This window comes from Bombina bombina, chromosome 1, assembly GCF_027579735.1.
Source record: "Bombina bombina isolate aBomBom1 chromosome 1, aBomBom1.pri, whole genome shotgun sequence".
Taxonomy (NCBI): domain Eukaryota; kingdom Metazoa; phylum Chordata; class Amphibia; order Anura; family Bombinatoridae; genus Bombina; species Bombina bombina.
The window spans coordinates 1,559,047,709-1,559,063,851 of record NC_069499.1 but is presented as its reverse complement, the minus strand read 5'-3'; the positions used below and the strand labels follow the sequence as shown (position 1 = coordinate 1,559,063,851).

The following is a 16,143-nucleotide window of genomic DNA, read 5'->3' as shown; positions in this document are numbered from 1 at the left end:
ATCTGAAGCAAAACGTTTGTTGCCCCGACAGTCCAGATGGGCGCTATTTTTGTCTCGGTTTAATTATGTGGTCTCCTACCTGCCTGGTAGTAAGAATGTTAGGGCTGATGCCCTCTCTCGACAATTTTCGCCTCTGTCCAAGGAGGAGTCTGTACCTACTCCTGTTATACCTCCTGACCATATTTTGGCTACCATACGTACTAATTTGACTTCTCCCTTGGGGGAGGAGATCCTGGCTGCACAAACCAATGCACCTCCTGAGAAACCTAGTGGTAAGTGTTTAGTTCCTGAGAATCTTCGAACTAAACTTTTGCACACTTACCACTATCCTAATGCCGCAGGTCACCCAGACAAGAACCAAATGATTTGGTCTGTCACTCGACAATTCTGGTGGCCAGGTCTTCATTCTGATGTTGCTGCGTATGTTGCCTCCTGCTCAGTTTGTGCACAGAATAAGACTCCTCAACGTCTTCCTGTGGGTCTTCTTCAACCTATTGCTAATGGTGAGCATCCTTGGACACATCTTTCCATGGACTTCATTGTCGAGCTCCCTGTTTCCAATGGCAATACTGTTATCCTTATGGTGGTTGACCGTTTTCTAAAATGTCACATTGCATTCCCTTGATGAAGCTGCTTACCGCTCAGGAGCTTGCTTCAATTTTTGCCCGGGAGTTCTTCCGTTTACATGGGTTACCCAAGGAGATAGTGTCGGACCGGGGTAGCCAGTTTGTCTCCAGATTTTGGCGTTCCTTTTGTGCTCAAATGGGGATCCAGATTTCCTTCTCCTCGGCATATCACCCTCAATCCAATGGGGCTGCGGAATGGTCTAATCAAGCTCTGGAACAGTTCCTCCGTTGCTATGTCTCAGATCACGACAATAATTGGTCTGAACTGTTACCTTGGGCAGAGTTTGCTCGTAATAGTGCTATTAATGCTTCCTCCAAGTTATTCCCGTTCATGGCGAATTATGGGTTTCAACCATCCTTGTTGCCTGATTCATTCATGTCTCAGGGTATTCCGGCTTTGGAGGAGCATCTCCGGCAACTCCGTTCCACGTGGGGGCAGATTCAGGATTGCCTTCATCCTATGCAGCGCCAAAAGTTCCAGGCTGATCGTAGGTGTCTGCCCGCACCTTCCTACCAGGTTGGTGAGAGAGTTTGGCTGTCCTCCCGCAACTTGAACCTTCGTGTGCCTTCCAATAAATTGGCTCCCCGTTATGTTGGTCCTTTTCGAATACTCCTACGGGTTAATCCTGTGGCCTACGCTCTTGACCTTCCTCCTGCTATGCGCATCTCCAATGTTTTTCATGTCTCCCTCTTGAAACCATTGGTTTGTAATCGGTTTACCACAGTGTTGCCTCGTCCCCGTCCTATCTTTGTTGACAACCATGAGGAGTATGAGGTCAGCAGCATTATTGACTCTCGTATGTCCAGGGGCCGTGTACAGTATTTAGTTCACTGGAGGGGCTACGGTCCGGAGGAGCGTTCTTGGGTTCCCTCCTCTGATGTTCATGCTCCCGCCCTCCTCCGTGCCTTCCATGCCCGTTTCCCCAATAAGCCTTTTGTCCTCTCGCGGGGGAGGGGTCGTTGAGGGGAGGGTACTGTCAGGGTTTTTTCCCTGTTGTGTTTCCCATGTGCTGCTGGCAGCCATTTTACTCACCTCTCTTCCTGACTATGGTGCATTGTGGGGGATGCTGCTCACTTCCTGCACTTCCTTTTATGGCCAGACTGGTGTGCATCATCCATGTGAGACAGGATGCAGTCTCAGAATTGTGATGTCATCACTTATTATTTAAAGGGCCTCTGTTCAGTATGCTTTGCCTTTGCGTTGTCTCAGACCTGTTTGTGAGAGTTCCTGTGTATTACCTGGCTGCCTGACGTCCTTCCTGGTTCCTGATCCCTGGCTTGTTCCTGACACTGCTGTTTTCCATGTTCCTGATTCTGGCTCGTCTGACTATTCGCTTTGGCTCCTGACTCGGCTCGTCTGACTACCAGCTCTGGTTTTGACTCCTGGCTTGTTATTTGACTTGTGGACTTTTTATTATTTTTTGCTATTAATAAAGATGTGATTATTTTTGCACTTCTCGTCTCAGTCTGATTCCTGGCACCCTGACACTCTCCCTCACTCCACAAGACTCTCCCATAGTTTTCAAACTTCCAAGTGCTCCTTAAAGACTCTGCTGTTTAGGGATGCTTATAATATACATTCACATTTTCTTATCTTAGTTCCTCTACTCCTTTAGTTATCCCCTTGAACCCCTTTAGCACATAGGCCTAAGAGCCTAGCTGCTTTGTAGATCACCTTCATGAGAGATGATTTACAATAGTGAACCCAGGCTAGAAGCGCCTACTGTCAGTGAATTGAGAATGTAAGGCACTGACTGAGTGATCAGAAAAAGTGTATATGAAGCAATTTGATATAAGCATAGACTGAAATACTCAAATAATTAAGCATGAGCAAATTAATATTTATATATACACATTACACACACTGTATTTAATTACTTTATGTACGTATATATCAACACTATTAAATGTCAGACCTATTTACATATTTTGCTTCACCAAAGACATTTCTGTGAACTCCCCCGGCTGTCAGTCATACTTAGATATTACAACAGATTTACATATGTTTTTAACCTTTGAATGAAGGAAGTGGTTTTCCCCATGACCTATATTAGTACCATAATTCCATGAGATATTATAATTAAACATCTCATTGTTTCCTGTTATACAAGTTATGATTTGGCTATTTTAAGTATAAAAAAATGAGTTTGACAATCTACTCTCTTGGTCTCCTTTTGCAAAAATTAAAAGGATTATGATCAATAAGGTGTATATGTGTATACGTAGCTATTTTACTATGTTTAAGGTATACAACAAAGCACTAAATGCATTTTATGAGCTGCTGCTAAATCATTTGTACACGCTAAGGCTCATGTGCTGAACATTGTAATAACTAAAAAAAAAAGACAGACATGGATTTACAACAGTTTTTGTAAAGTTATACGTATAGTGCTTAAGACCCGTGCGCGCTCCTGAGTCTGCCTTATTACGTTGTTATAGAAGATTAAGCAAATGTCACACAAGCACATACACACACACACACACACACTGACCAAGAGTCGCACAAGCACATACGCACACACACAAACTCAGAGTCACACCAGCACACACACAGAGCCAGAGTCACAAAAGCACACACACACACTCACATACAGACCCAGAGTTGCACAAACACACACACAGACCCAGAGTCACACAATCACATACACACACAGACCCAGAGTCACACAAGCACATACACATAGACACAGAGTAACACAAGCACATACACACAGACCCAGAGTCACACAAGCACATACACACACACAGACCCAGAGTCACACAAACACATACACACACACAGACCCAGAGTCACAAAAACACACACACAGACCCAGATTCACACAAACACATATACACACAGACCCATAGTCACACAAGCACATATACACACAGACCCAGAGTCACACAAACACACACACACAGACCCAGAGTCACACAAACACATATACACACAGACCCAGAGTCACACAAGCACATACACACACAGACCCAGAGTCACACAAACACATACACACACACAGACCCAGAGTCACACAAACACATACACACACACACACACACACACACAGACCCAGAGTCACACAAACACATACACACACACACAGACCCAGAGTCACACAAACACACACACAGACCCAGAGTCACACAAACACATATACACACAGACCCAGAGTCACACAAGCACATACACACACACAGACCCAGAGTCACACAAACACACACACACACAGACCCAGAGACACACAAACACATACACACACACAGACCCAGAGTCACACAAACACACACAGAACCAGAGTCACACAAACACATACACACACACAGACCCAGAGTCACACAAGCACATACACACACACACACAGACCCAGAATCACACAAACACATATACACACACACAGACCCAGAGTCACACAAACACATACACACACACAGACCCAGAGTCACACAAGCACACACACAGACCCAGTGTCACACAAGCACATACACACACACAGACCCAGAGTCACACAAGCACACACATATACAGACATAGACCCAGAGTCACACAAGCACATACATACACACACACAGACCCAGAGTCACACAATCACATACACACACAGACCCAGTGTCACACAAGCACATACACACACAGACCCAGTGTCACACAAGCACATACACACACAGACTCAGAGTAACACAGTCACACACACACACATACCCAGTCACACAAGCACATACACACACAGACTCGAGTCACACAAGCACATATACACACACACAGACCCAGAGTCACACAAGCACATACACACACACAGACCCAGTGTCACACAAGCACACACACACACACCGACCCAGAGTCACACAAGCACATACACACACACAGACCCAGAGTCACACAAACACACACACACACAGACCCAGAGTCACACAAACACATACACACACACAGACCCAGAGTCACACAAGCACATACACACACACAGACCCAGTGTCACACAAGCACACACACACACACACACACACACACAGACCCAGAGTCACACAAGCACATACACACACACACAGATCCAGAGTCACACAAACACATACACACACAGACCCAGAGTCACACAAACACACACAGACCCAGAGTCACACAAACACATACACACACACAGACCCAGAGTCACACAAGCACATACACACACACACAGACCCAGTCACACAAACACATATACACACACACAGACCCAGAGTCACACAAACACATACACACACAGACCCAGAGTCACACAAGCACACACACAGACCCAGTGTCACACAAGCACATACACACACACAGACCCAGAGTCACACAAGCACACACATATACAGACATAGACCCAGAGTCACACAAGCACATACATACACACACACAGACCCAGAGTCACACAAGCACATACACACACAGACCCAGTGTCACACAAGCACATACACACACAGACCCAGTGTCACACAAGCACATACACACACAGACTCAGAGTAACACAAACAGTCACACACACACACATACCCAGTCACACAAGCACATACACACACAGACTTGAGTCACACAAGCACATATACACACACACAGACCCAGAGTCACACAAGCACATACACACACACAGACCCAGTGTCACACAAGCACACACACAGACCCAGAGTCACACAAGCACATATACACACACACACACAGACCCAGAGTCACACAAGCACATACACACACACAAACCCAGTGTCACACAAGCACATACACACACAGACTCAGAGTAACACAAACAGTCACAATTCCAAAACCACGGTATCTCAAAAAAGAGAAACAAATTATGGTGCAGTATGGTGCAGTATTGTGACAAAAATAAAATAAAAACAATGAGGCCTATTTATCAAAGGTCTTGCGGACCTGATCCGACAGTGCGGATCAGGAACGCAAGACCTCGCTGTCTCCATATTCAGCATTGCACCAGCAGCTCACAAGAGCTGCTGGTGCAACGCCGCCCCCTGCAGACTCGCGGCCAATGGGCCGCTAGCAGGGGGTGTCAATCAACCTGATCGTACTCGATCGGGTTGAATTCCGGCGATTCCTGTCCGCCTGCTCAGAGCAGGCAGACAGGGTTATGGAGCAGCGGTCTTTAGACCGCTGCTTCAGACTCGCTAGAAACACGGGCCCACAAGCTCCGTTCGGAGCTTGATAAATGGGCCCCCCTGTGTCAAATTTCTACTCTCTAATAATTGGTTAACTGAAGTAAACTGATTGGAACAGCCATCTTCTTTCGAATCCTCTTGAAGAATGAAGGTTCCTTTAAATGACGTCAGCCAAGATGACGTCCCTTGAATTTCGATTGGCTGATAGAATTCTATCAGCCAATCGGAATTCAAGGGACGCCATCTTGGATGACATCATTTAAAGGAACCTTCATTCTTCAAGAGGATTCGAAAGAAGAGGATGCTCCAACGCCGGATGTCTTGAAGATGGAGCTGCTCCGCGTCGCAAGGATAAAGATAGAAGATGCTGTCTGGATGAAGAATTCTGCCCGCCTGGAGGACGACTTCTTGCCGCTTGGATGAAGACTTCTCCCGGCTTCGTTGAGGACTTCTGCCCGCTTGGATGAAGACTTCTCCCAGCTTGATGAGGATGGATGTACGATCTTCAAAAACTGTAAGTGGATCTTCAGGAGTTAGTGTTAGGTTTTATTAAGGGTTTATTGGGTGGGTTTTATTTTTAGATTAGGGGTTTGGGCAACGAAAAAGAACTAAATGCCCTTTTAAGGGCAATGCCCATCCAAATGCTCTTTTCAGGGCAATGGGGAGCTTAGGTTTTTTAGATAGGATTTTATTTGGAGGGTTTGGTTTTTGTGGGTGGTGGGTTTTACTGTTGGGGGGTTGTTTGTATTTTTTTTTTACAGGTAAAAGAGCTGATTTCTTTGGGGCAATGCCCCGCAAAAGGCCCTTTTAAGGGCTATTGGCAGTTTAGTTTAGGCTAGGTTTTTTTTTTTTGGGGGGGCGGAGTTTATTTTGATAGGGCTATTAGATTAGGTGTAATTAGTTTAAATATTTGATCATTTCTTTTTTATTTTGTGTAATTTAGTGTTTATTTTTTTTTGTAATTTAGTTAATTGTATTTAATTAATGTAATTTATTTAATTTTAGTGTAATGTTAGGTGTTAGTGTAAGACAGGTTAGGTTTTTTTTTACAGGTAAATTTATATTTATTTTAACTAGGTAGTTAGTAAATAGTTAACAACTATTTACTAACTAGTCTACCTAGTTTAAATAAATACAAACTTAGCTGTGAAATAAAAATAAAACCTAAGCTAGCTACAATGTAACTATTAGTTATATTGTAGATAGCTTAGGGTTTATTTTATAGGTAAGAATTTAGGCCCCTATTTATTAAAGGTCTTGCGGACCTGATCCGACAGTGCGGATCCGGTCCGCAAGACCTCGCTAAATGCGGAGAGCAATACGCTCTCCACATTTAACATTGCACCACTCTCGGCCAATCGACCACCAGCAGGGAGGTGTCAATCAACCCGATCGTACTTGATCGGGTTGATTTCCGGCGATGTCTGTCCGCCTGCTCAGAGCAGGCGGACAGGTTATGGAGCAGCAGTCTGTGGGAGGCCAGAGGTTTAGGGGTTAATAACTTTAGTATAGTGGCGGCGGCGACGTTGGGTGTGGCAGATTAGGGGGTTAATAAATTTATGTAGGTAGGGCGGCAGATTAGGGGTTAATAAGTGTAGGTAGGTGGCGGCGATGTCGGGGGTGGCAGATTAGGGGTTAATAAGTGTAATGTAGGTGTCGACGATGTCGGGGGCAGCAGATTAGGGGTGTTTAGAGTCAGGGTTTATGTTAGGGTGTTAGGTGTAAACATAAATTTTCATTCCCCATAGGAATCAATGGGGCTGCGTTACAGAGCTTTACGCTCCTTTATTGCAGGTGTTAGGCTTTTTTTTAGCCGGCTCTCCCCATTGATGTCTATGGGGAAATCGTGTACGAGCACGTAAAACCAGCTCAAAGCAGCGCTGTTATTTGTGTGCGGTATGGAGCTCAACGCTGCCATATTGCCCGCTAACGCCGGGTTTTTGCAAACCTGTAATAGCAGCGCTATTAAAGGTGAGCGGTGGAAATAACTTGCAAGTTATTACCGAGCCACTCATAACGCAAAACTCGTAATCTGGCCACCTTTTTCTTTACATTTTAGAGAAAAACATAATAAAGATCCCAATAGATAACTATTGGAGAGGTACAGATAAAAGTAAGGAGCATTCAAATTCAGAAATGAAGTGGACTTTTAAGCTGAATACTCTAGTACCTTTTGGTTTAAATGTGGGATTTGAACTATGTCATTTTCTTACAGAATAATTATTAACATATGTTAAATTATTTTGTTCTCAATGTATATTGTATTATGTATAACGTTTAGTTCTACAATAGAGTTAATGAACTTGTAGGTTGTATATAAATATGTTTTTCCTTGAGAGAGTATTAAAGGGACAGTATACACTCATTTTCATATAACTGCATGTAATAGACACTACTATAAAGAATAATATGCACAGATACTGATATAAAAATCCAGTATAAAACTGTTTAAAAACTTACTTAGAAGCTGTCACTTTGGCTCTGTTGAAAAGGTAGCTGGAAAGCCCACTGCAAGTGGCAAATAAGACACTCCCCCCCTCCCCCTTCTTTTGCATATGAAAAGACCCTTTACACAAACAGGAGCAAGCTGGAGTAGGTAGTCGAGCGTATTCACATAAAACTTTGGGGCTTGGTTAGGAGTCTGAAAATCAGAGCAATGTTATTTAAAAATAAGCAAAACTATACATTAATTTAAAAAAAAAACTTTATGGGCTATATAAATAGATTATCTACAAAACATTTATGCAAAGAAAAAATGAGTGTATAATGTCCCTTTAACTTGTATGGTTTGCATTATATGATGTTATTTCAAATGCCCATTAGAACATATATCATAAATTTGTGAATTCAAGAAATCATTATATGTTGAAAAAATGTCATATGGTTTTGGTTAAATTTTCCTTGATACGTTTGATCAGACATGTTATATGGACATTTTGAATAGAAAATACCACCTTAAATATACAACATGAATTAGAGTTGTTTCCTATTGGATGTTGTTTGCTTAAAAGAAGAGTCACCGGTCCGCTAGATCATCACCCTTGAAAAAGCAAAAGGGGCGTGGCGAAACGTACGTTGGGTAGCACACAAATACAATGTTTGTTTCAAAAACAATCCATTATCATCCTCTTTGGAGACTTTGGATATAAGTTTGGTTGTCACATATATCCTCTGTAGCCCTTAGTGACTTGAAGTCCTGGTATTGATTTTTATTTTTAACATGTTTTTACAATTTTAAAATAATTCAATTGTTTATACAGCGGTTCCGGATCTTTTCCTTTTATGTGGTCTCCCTGGTCGCCGATATCAGGTCAGCTTATATATCAGAAGCTGATGTGTAGCTCCTGAAAAGTGTGAGCATATAACCAAAGAATCAAAGTCACATTTGTTATTAGCGGTATCACACTATGGCCTCTAGTTATCAAGCACAAATACGCTGGAATTCCGCAGTGTATTTGTGGCGAGGCTGATTCGCAGTAGTTATCAAGCCCTACAGCCTGGCAAAAGTAGAATTTAGTGACGTAACATGCGATCCGCCAGACTCAGTCCGATACAGATCGATGCTTACGTCACTACAGATGTTCCGAACGCAACTTCGGCACAATCTGACTACTTTTGCTAGTTATCAAAGAACTAGCAGGTACGCTTGCCACTATTCAGGGCCAGTGCACCTGGTTTTCAATCCACCGCCCTGGAGGCGGCAAATCCCATAGGAATCAATGGGAGTCTGAAAGCAGCGAAAGCTCATGTTCGCTGCTGCCCGATATACCATTGATTCCTATGGGAAGTGTCTGCACCTAACACCCTAACATGTACCCCAAGTCTAAACACCCCTAATATGCCCCCCCTATACCGCCGCCACCTACATAAAGTTATTAACCCCTATCCTGCCAATCCCGGACCCCACCACAAATAAATTAATTGTTTAACCCCTAAACCGCCGCACCTGGAGCCCTCCGCCACCTACATTACATTTATTAACCCCTATCCTGCCCCCCCTACACTGCCGCCACCTACAGTACATTGATTAACCCCTAATCTACCCCCCTACACCGCCGCCACTGTATTAAATGAATTAACCCCTAAACCTAAGTCTAACCCTAACCCTAACACCCCCCTAACTTAAATATTATTTAAATTAATCTAAATAAATATTGCATTCGCCGGCCCAATACGCTCGACTAAGCTCGCCTAACATCACCGCTGCGGACCTGAATACGTTCGCCAAAGTTATCAAAAAAGCTGTCAAGAAGCCGCGCACCAAGTACGGAGCGATGAGCAGCGGACTGTTGTTAACTGAAAGTCATCGATCTCGCTGTTTATCGGCTTCTTTGCAGCTTTCTTGCTACCCTGTCATTAAGCACCCACACTATACTATACAGTTATACCCCCAAAACCGCCACTCCCGGAGCCCCCGCACCGAAATAAACTTATTACCCCCTAAACCGCCGCTCCAGGACCCTGCCACAACTATAATAAATATATTAACCCCTAAACTGCCGCTCCCGGACCCCACCAGAACCTACATTACATTTATTAATCCCTATCCTGCCCCCCTAACACCGCCGCCACCTACAGTACATTGATTTACCCCTAATCTAACCCCCTACACCGCCGCCACTATATTAAATGAATTAACCCCTATACCTAAGTCTAACCCTAACCCTAACACCCCCTAACTTAAATATTATTTAAATTAATCTAAATAAATATTCCTATCATTAAATAAATAAATCCTATTTAAAACTAAATACAGGTAGCCCTCAGTTTACGCCGGGGTTAGGTTCCAGAAGGAATGGTTGTAAATCGAAACCGTTGTAAATTGAAACCCAGTTTATAATGTAAGTCAATGGGAAATGAGGGAGATAGGTTCCAGGCCCCTCTCAAAATTGTCATAAGTAACACCTAATACATTATTTTTAAAGCTTTGAAATGAAGACTTTAAATGCTAAACAGCATTATAAACCTAATAAAATAATCACACAACACAGACTTCACTTGCATTTTTCTGCAAACAGTTCTTTCTATGCATTCCAATTTGGGCTGATTTATAGACAGGAAGATCTTGTTCCTTTGGAATCTGCTCGATAGCTCAGGTCTGGATAAACTGATTAATTTCAGCTTGCTTGGCTTTGCCGCAACACAAGCGGACAGCTCCACCTACTGGCTATTTTAATTAATGCACTGCTTCTCAATGCTTTTCAATAGCAGTCACATGACTGGAAAAAAAGGTTGTTATTCTGAAACGGTGTAAATTGAACCGTTGTAAAACGAGGGCCACCTGTACTTACATATAAAATAAACCCTAATATAGCTACAATATAATTAATAGTTACATTGTAGCTATTTTAGGGTTTATTTTTATTTTACAGGCAACTTTGTATTTATTTTAACTAGGTACAATAGCTATTAAATAGTTAATAACTATTTAATAGCTACCTAGTTAAAATAATTGCAAAATTACCTGTAAAATAAATCCTAACCTAAGTTTCAAATATACCTAACACTACATTATCAATTAATTAACTACAATGATCTAAAATAAAATATAATTAAATAAACTAAACTATATTCCAAAAAATCAAACACTAAATTACAAAAACTAAAAAAATATTACAAGCCCCCTAATAAAATAAAAAAGCCGCCCAAAATAATAAAATTCCCTTACCCTAAACTAAATTACAAAAGTAACCAGCTCTTTTACCAGCCCTTAAAAGGGCTTTTTGCAGAGCATTGCCCCAAAGTAATCAGCTCTTTTACCTGTAAAAAAAGCAATACAATACCCCCCCAACATTACAACCCACCACCCACACACCCCTACTCTAAAACCCACCCGATCCCCCCTTAAATAAACCTAACACTACCCCATTGAAGATCACCCTACCTTGAGCCGTCTTCACCCAACTGGGCTGAACTCTTCATCCGATGCGGGCACAAGTGGTCCTCCAGCCGGGCAGAAGTCTTCATCCGATCGGCGCAGAAGAGGTCCTCCATCCGGCAGAAATCTTCATCCAAGCAGCATCTTCTATCTTCATCCTTCCGGCGATGAGCGGCTCCATCTTGAAGACCTCCGGCACGGAACATCCATCTCTGCCGACGACTACCCAATGAATGACTGGTCCTTTAATTGACGTCATCCAAGATGGCGTCCCTCGAATTCCGATTGGCTGATAGGATTCTATCAGCCAATCGGAATTAAGGTAGGAAAAATCAGATTGGCTAATTGGATCAGCCAATAGAATTGACGTCGCATTCTATTCTATTTTTTTATTTTTTGTAATTTAGTGTTTTGGTTTTTTTTGTAATATAGTTTAGTTTATTTAATTGTATTTTATTTTAGATGATTGTAGTTAATTAATTTAATTAATTTATTGATAGTGTAGTGTTAGGTGTATTTGTAAATTAGGTTAGGATTTATTTTACAGGTAATTTTGTAATTATTTTAACTAGGTAGCTATTAAATAGTTATTAACTATTTAATAGCTATTGTACCTAGTTAAAATAAATACAAAGTTGCCTGTAAAATAAAAATAAACCCTAAAATAGCTACAATATAATTATTTGTTATATTGTAGCTATATTAGGGTTTATTTTATAGGTAAGTATTTAGTTTTAAATAGGATTAATTTATTTAATGATAGGAATATTTATTTAGATTAATTTAAATAATATTTAAGTTAGGGGGTGTTAGGGTTAGGGTTAGACTTAGGTTTAGGGGTTAATTCATTTAATATAGTGGCGGCGGTGTAGGGGGTTAGATTAGGGGTTATTTCGGTGCGGGGGCTCCGGGAGCGGCGGTTTAGGGGGTATAACTGTATAGTATAGTGTGGGTGCTTAATGACAGGGTAGCAAGAAAGCTGTGAAGAAGCCGATAAGCAGCGAGATCGATGACTTTCAGTTAACAACAGTCCGCTGCTCATCGCTCCGTACTTGGTGCGCGGCTTCTTGACAGCTTTTTTGATAACTTTGGCGAACGTATTCAGGTCCGCGGCGGCGATGTTAGGCAAGCTTAGTCGAGCGTATTGGGCCGGCGAATGCAGGTAAATATGGAGCTTCATAACTAGAGGCCTTTATATCTGTTTTCTATTTTGTGGAGACACAATTACAGATTCTGAATGCACCAACACTGAGTTCGCTGAGCCTGACAGCTTTGTGAATCAGGATTGCACAATACTTGACCTTAAGATAGAAATTTGACACATTGTTTTCATTTTATTTTTTGTCACATCACTGGACCATAATTTGTTTCTCTTTTTTGAGATACCGTGGTTTTCGATTTTTCTACATCACTGATACACAATATCCTTTGCAATTATATCACATTTATTCTGTCTTTAATTCTATATTCACCTAGATTACGAGTTTCGCGTTATAGAGGGTGCGAAACGAACGCAACAAAAGTTGCGTTATTTCACCCTCCATAGCGCTGCCATTGCAAGTTTCTGAAAAGCCTCCTTGTGCATGCAATATGGTGGCGATAAGCTCCATACCGCACAAAAGCCAAGGGCTGAGAATACATGCTCATGCACGCTTTTCCCATAGACATCAATGGGGAGAGAGTGTTAGAAAAAAACTAACACCTGAAGTGCGGAATGAAAAGCTAAGTAACCCAACCCCATTGATGTCTATGTGGAAAAAAAGTTAAGTTTAATTCTAACACCCTAACATAAACCCCAAGTTTAAACACCCCATATCTGCCGCCGCAGACATCTCCGACACCTAAATAAAGTTATTAACCCCTAATCTGGCTCTCCCGACATCGCCGACACTAATAAGTAATTAAACCTTATTCCCTATTCCCCGACATTGCCGCCACTATAATACATTTATTAACCCCTAAACCTCTGGCCTCCCATATCACCACCACTAAATAAACCTATTAACCCCTAAACTGCCAGCTCCCACATTCAAAAAAACTAAATTAAACTATTAACCCCTAAACCTAACAACCCCTTAACTTTATATTAAAATTACAATATCCCTATCTTAAAATAAGTAAAAAAACTTACCTGTGAAATTAGAAAAACCTAAGTTTAAACTAACAATTAACCTAACATAACTATTATACTAAACTATTATACTAAAATTCAAATATTTACCAATTAAAAAAACTAAATTACACATTAAACAAAACCTAACCCTACTAAAAAAAATGTAAGTCTAAAATTACAAAAAATAAAAAATACTAAATTACGAAAAATAACAAACACTAAATTACAAAAAATAACAAATGAAATTATCAAAAATAAAACCAATTACACCTAATCTAATAGCCCTATAAAAATATAAAAGCCCCCCCAAAATAAAAAAAAAACCCTAGCCTACAATAAACTACCAATAGTCCTTAAAAGGGCATTTTGTAGGGCATTGCCTTAAAGAAATCAGTTCTTTAACCTGGAAAAAATTACAAAGACCCCCAACAGAAAAAACCCACCACCCAACCAATCCTCCAAAATAAAAAACCTAACTCTAACAAAAACCTAAGTTACCCATTTCCCTTAAAAGGGCATTTGTATGAGCATTGCCCTTAAAAGAGCATTCAGCTCTTTTACCTAAAGCCCAAAACCCTAATCTAAAAAAAAAAACCCCACCCAATTTTTTTTAAAAAAAACCTAACACTAACCCTCCAAGATCCACTCACAGTTTCTGAAGTCTGGATATCCATCCTCATCCAGGGCGGAGAGAAGTCTTCATCCAGGCGGCGAGAAGTCTTCATCCCGGCGGCGACTTCTATCTTCATCCCAGCAGTGCGGATCCATCCTTGAAGACATCCGGCGTGGAGTGTCCTCTTCATATGGTCACCGCCGTATACTGGATCTTCAATGCAAGGGAGCCTTTTCAAAATAGCATCCCTTGCATTCCTACTGGCTAATTGATTCTTGAAATTCAAATTGGCCAATAGGATAATAGCTTCTGAAATCCTATTGGCTGTTCAAAGCAGCCAATAGGATGAGAGCTACTGAAATTCTATTGGCTGATATGAATAGCCATTAGAATGTCATTAGCTCTCATCCTATTGGCTGTTTTGAACAGCCAATATGATTTCAGTAGCTCTCATCCTATTGGCTGATTTAAATTTCAAGAATCAAATCAGCCAAAATCCAGTGTACGGGCGGTGACCGTATGAAGAGGACGCTCGGCGCCGGATGTCTTTAAGGATGGATCTGCGCCGCTGGGATGAAGATAGAAGACGCTGCCCGGATGAAGACTTCTCGCCGCCTGGATGAAGACTTCTCGCCGCCTGGATGAGGATGGATGTCTGGACTTCAGAAACTGAGTGGATCTTCGGGGGTTAGGTTTTTTTTATTTTTTGAGTGTTTTTTTTTTTTTAGGGCTTTAGGTAAAAGAGCTGAATGCCCTTTTAGTTAGGTTTTTTATTTTGGGGGGTTGGTTGGGTGGTGGGTTTACTGTTGGGGGGTCTTTGTATTTTTTTCCAGGTAAAAGAGCTGATTTCTATAGGGCAATGCCCTACAAAAGGCCCTTTTAAAGGCTATTGGTAGTTTATTGTAGGCTAGGGTTTTTTTTTTAATTTGGGGGGGGGGGGGGTTCTTAGGGCTATTAGATTAGCTGTAATTGTTTTTACTTTTGATAATTTTGTTTGTTATTTTTCGTAATTTAGTGTTTGTTATTTTTAGAAATTTTGTATTTTTTGTAATTTTAGACTTATTTTTTTTTAGTAGTGTTAGTTTTTTTTTAAATGTGTAATTTAGTTTTTTTAATTGGTAGTTATTTTAATTTTAGTATAATAGTTTAGTATAACAGTTATGTTAGGTTAATTGTTAGTTTAAACTTAGGTTTTTTTAAATTCACATGTAAGTTTTTATTTATTTTAAGATAGGGATATTGTAATTTAAATTTAAAGTTAGGGAGTGATAGGTTTAGGGGTTAATAGTTTAATTTATTAGTGGCGATGTGGGGGGCTGGCGGTTTAGGGGTTAATGGGTTTATTTAATAGTGGCGATGTGGGGGGCTGCCGATTTAGGGGTTAATAGGTTTAGTTAGTGGCGGCGGGGAGCAGCAGAATAGGGGTTAATAACTATTATAGTGGCAGGGATGTGGGCGGGCGGGCGGGCGGCAGATTAGGGGTTAATAAGTTTTAAATAGTGTTTGCGATGCGGGATGGTGGCGGTTTAGTGATTAATAGGTAGTTTATGTGTGTTAGTGTACTTTGTAACAGTTTAGTTATGAGTTTTGTGAAACATTTTTGTTACACAAAATCCATAACTACTGTTTTCAGATGGTGATATGGATTGTGTCGGTATAGGCTGTAACGCAAGCATTTTAGACTCACTGCACAACCTGTAATACCGGCACTATGGAAATCCCACACAAAAACGTCATTTTTTTGAGTGCGGGATTGACGTTGCGTTACAGGCTACAATGCTTGCGGTATAGCTATACCGAGTCG

The 16,143-nt window shown here is 41.2% G+C and overlaps 1 protein-coding gene across 1 annotated transcript in view; it reads left to right on the top strand.

Moving 5' to 3' along the window:
- Nucleotides 1–16,143, top strand: part of LOC128635642 (alpha-N-acetylgalactosaminide alpha-2,6-sialyltransferase 1-like) — a 289,952-nt gene that overhangs the window by 172,000 nt on the left and 101,809 nt on the right. The window lies entirely within an intron of this gene.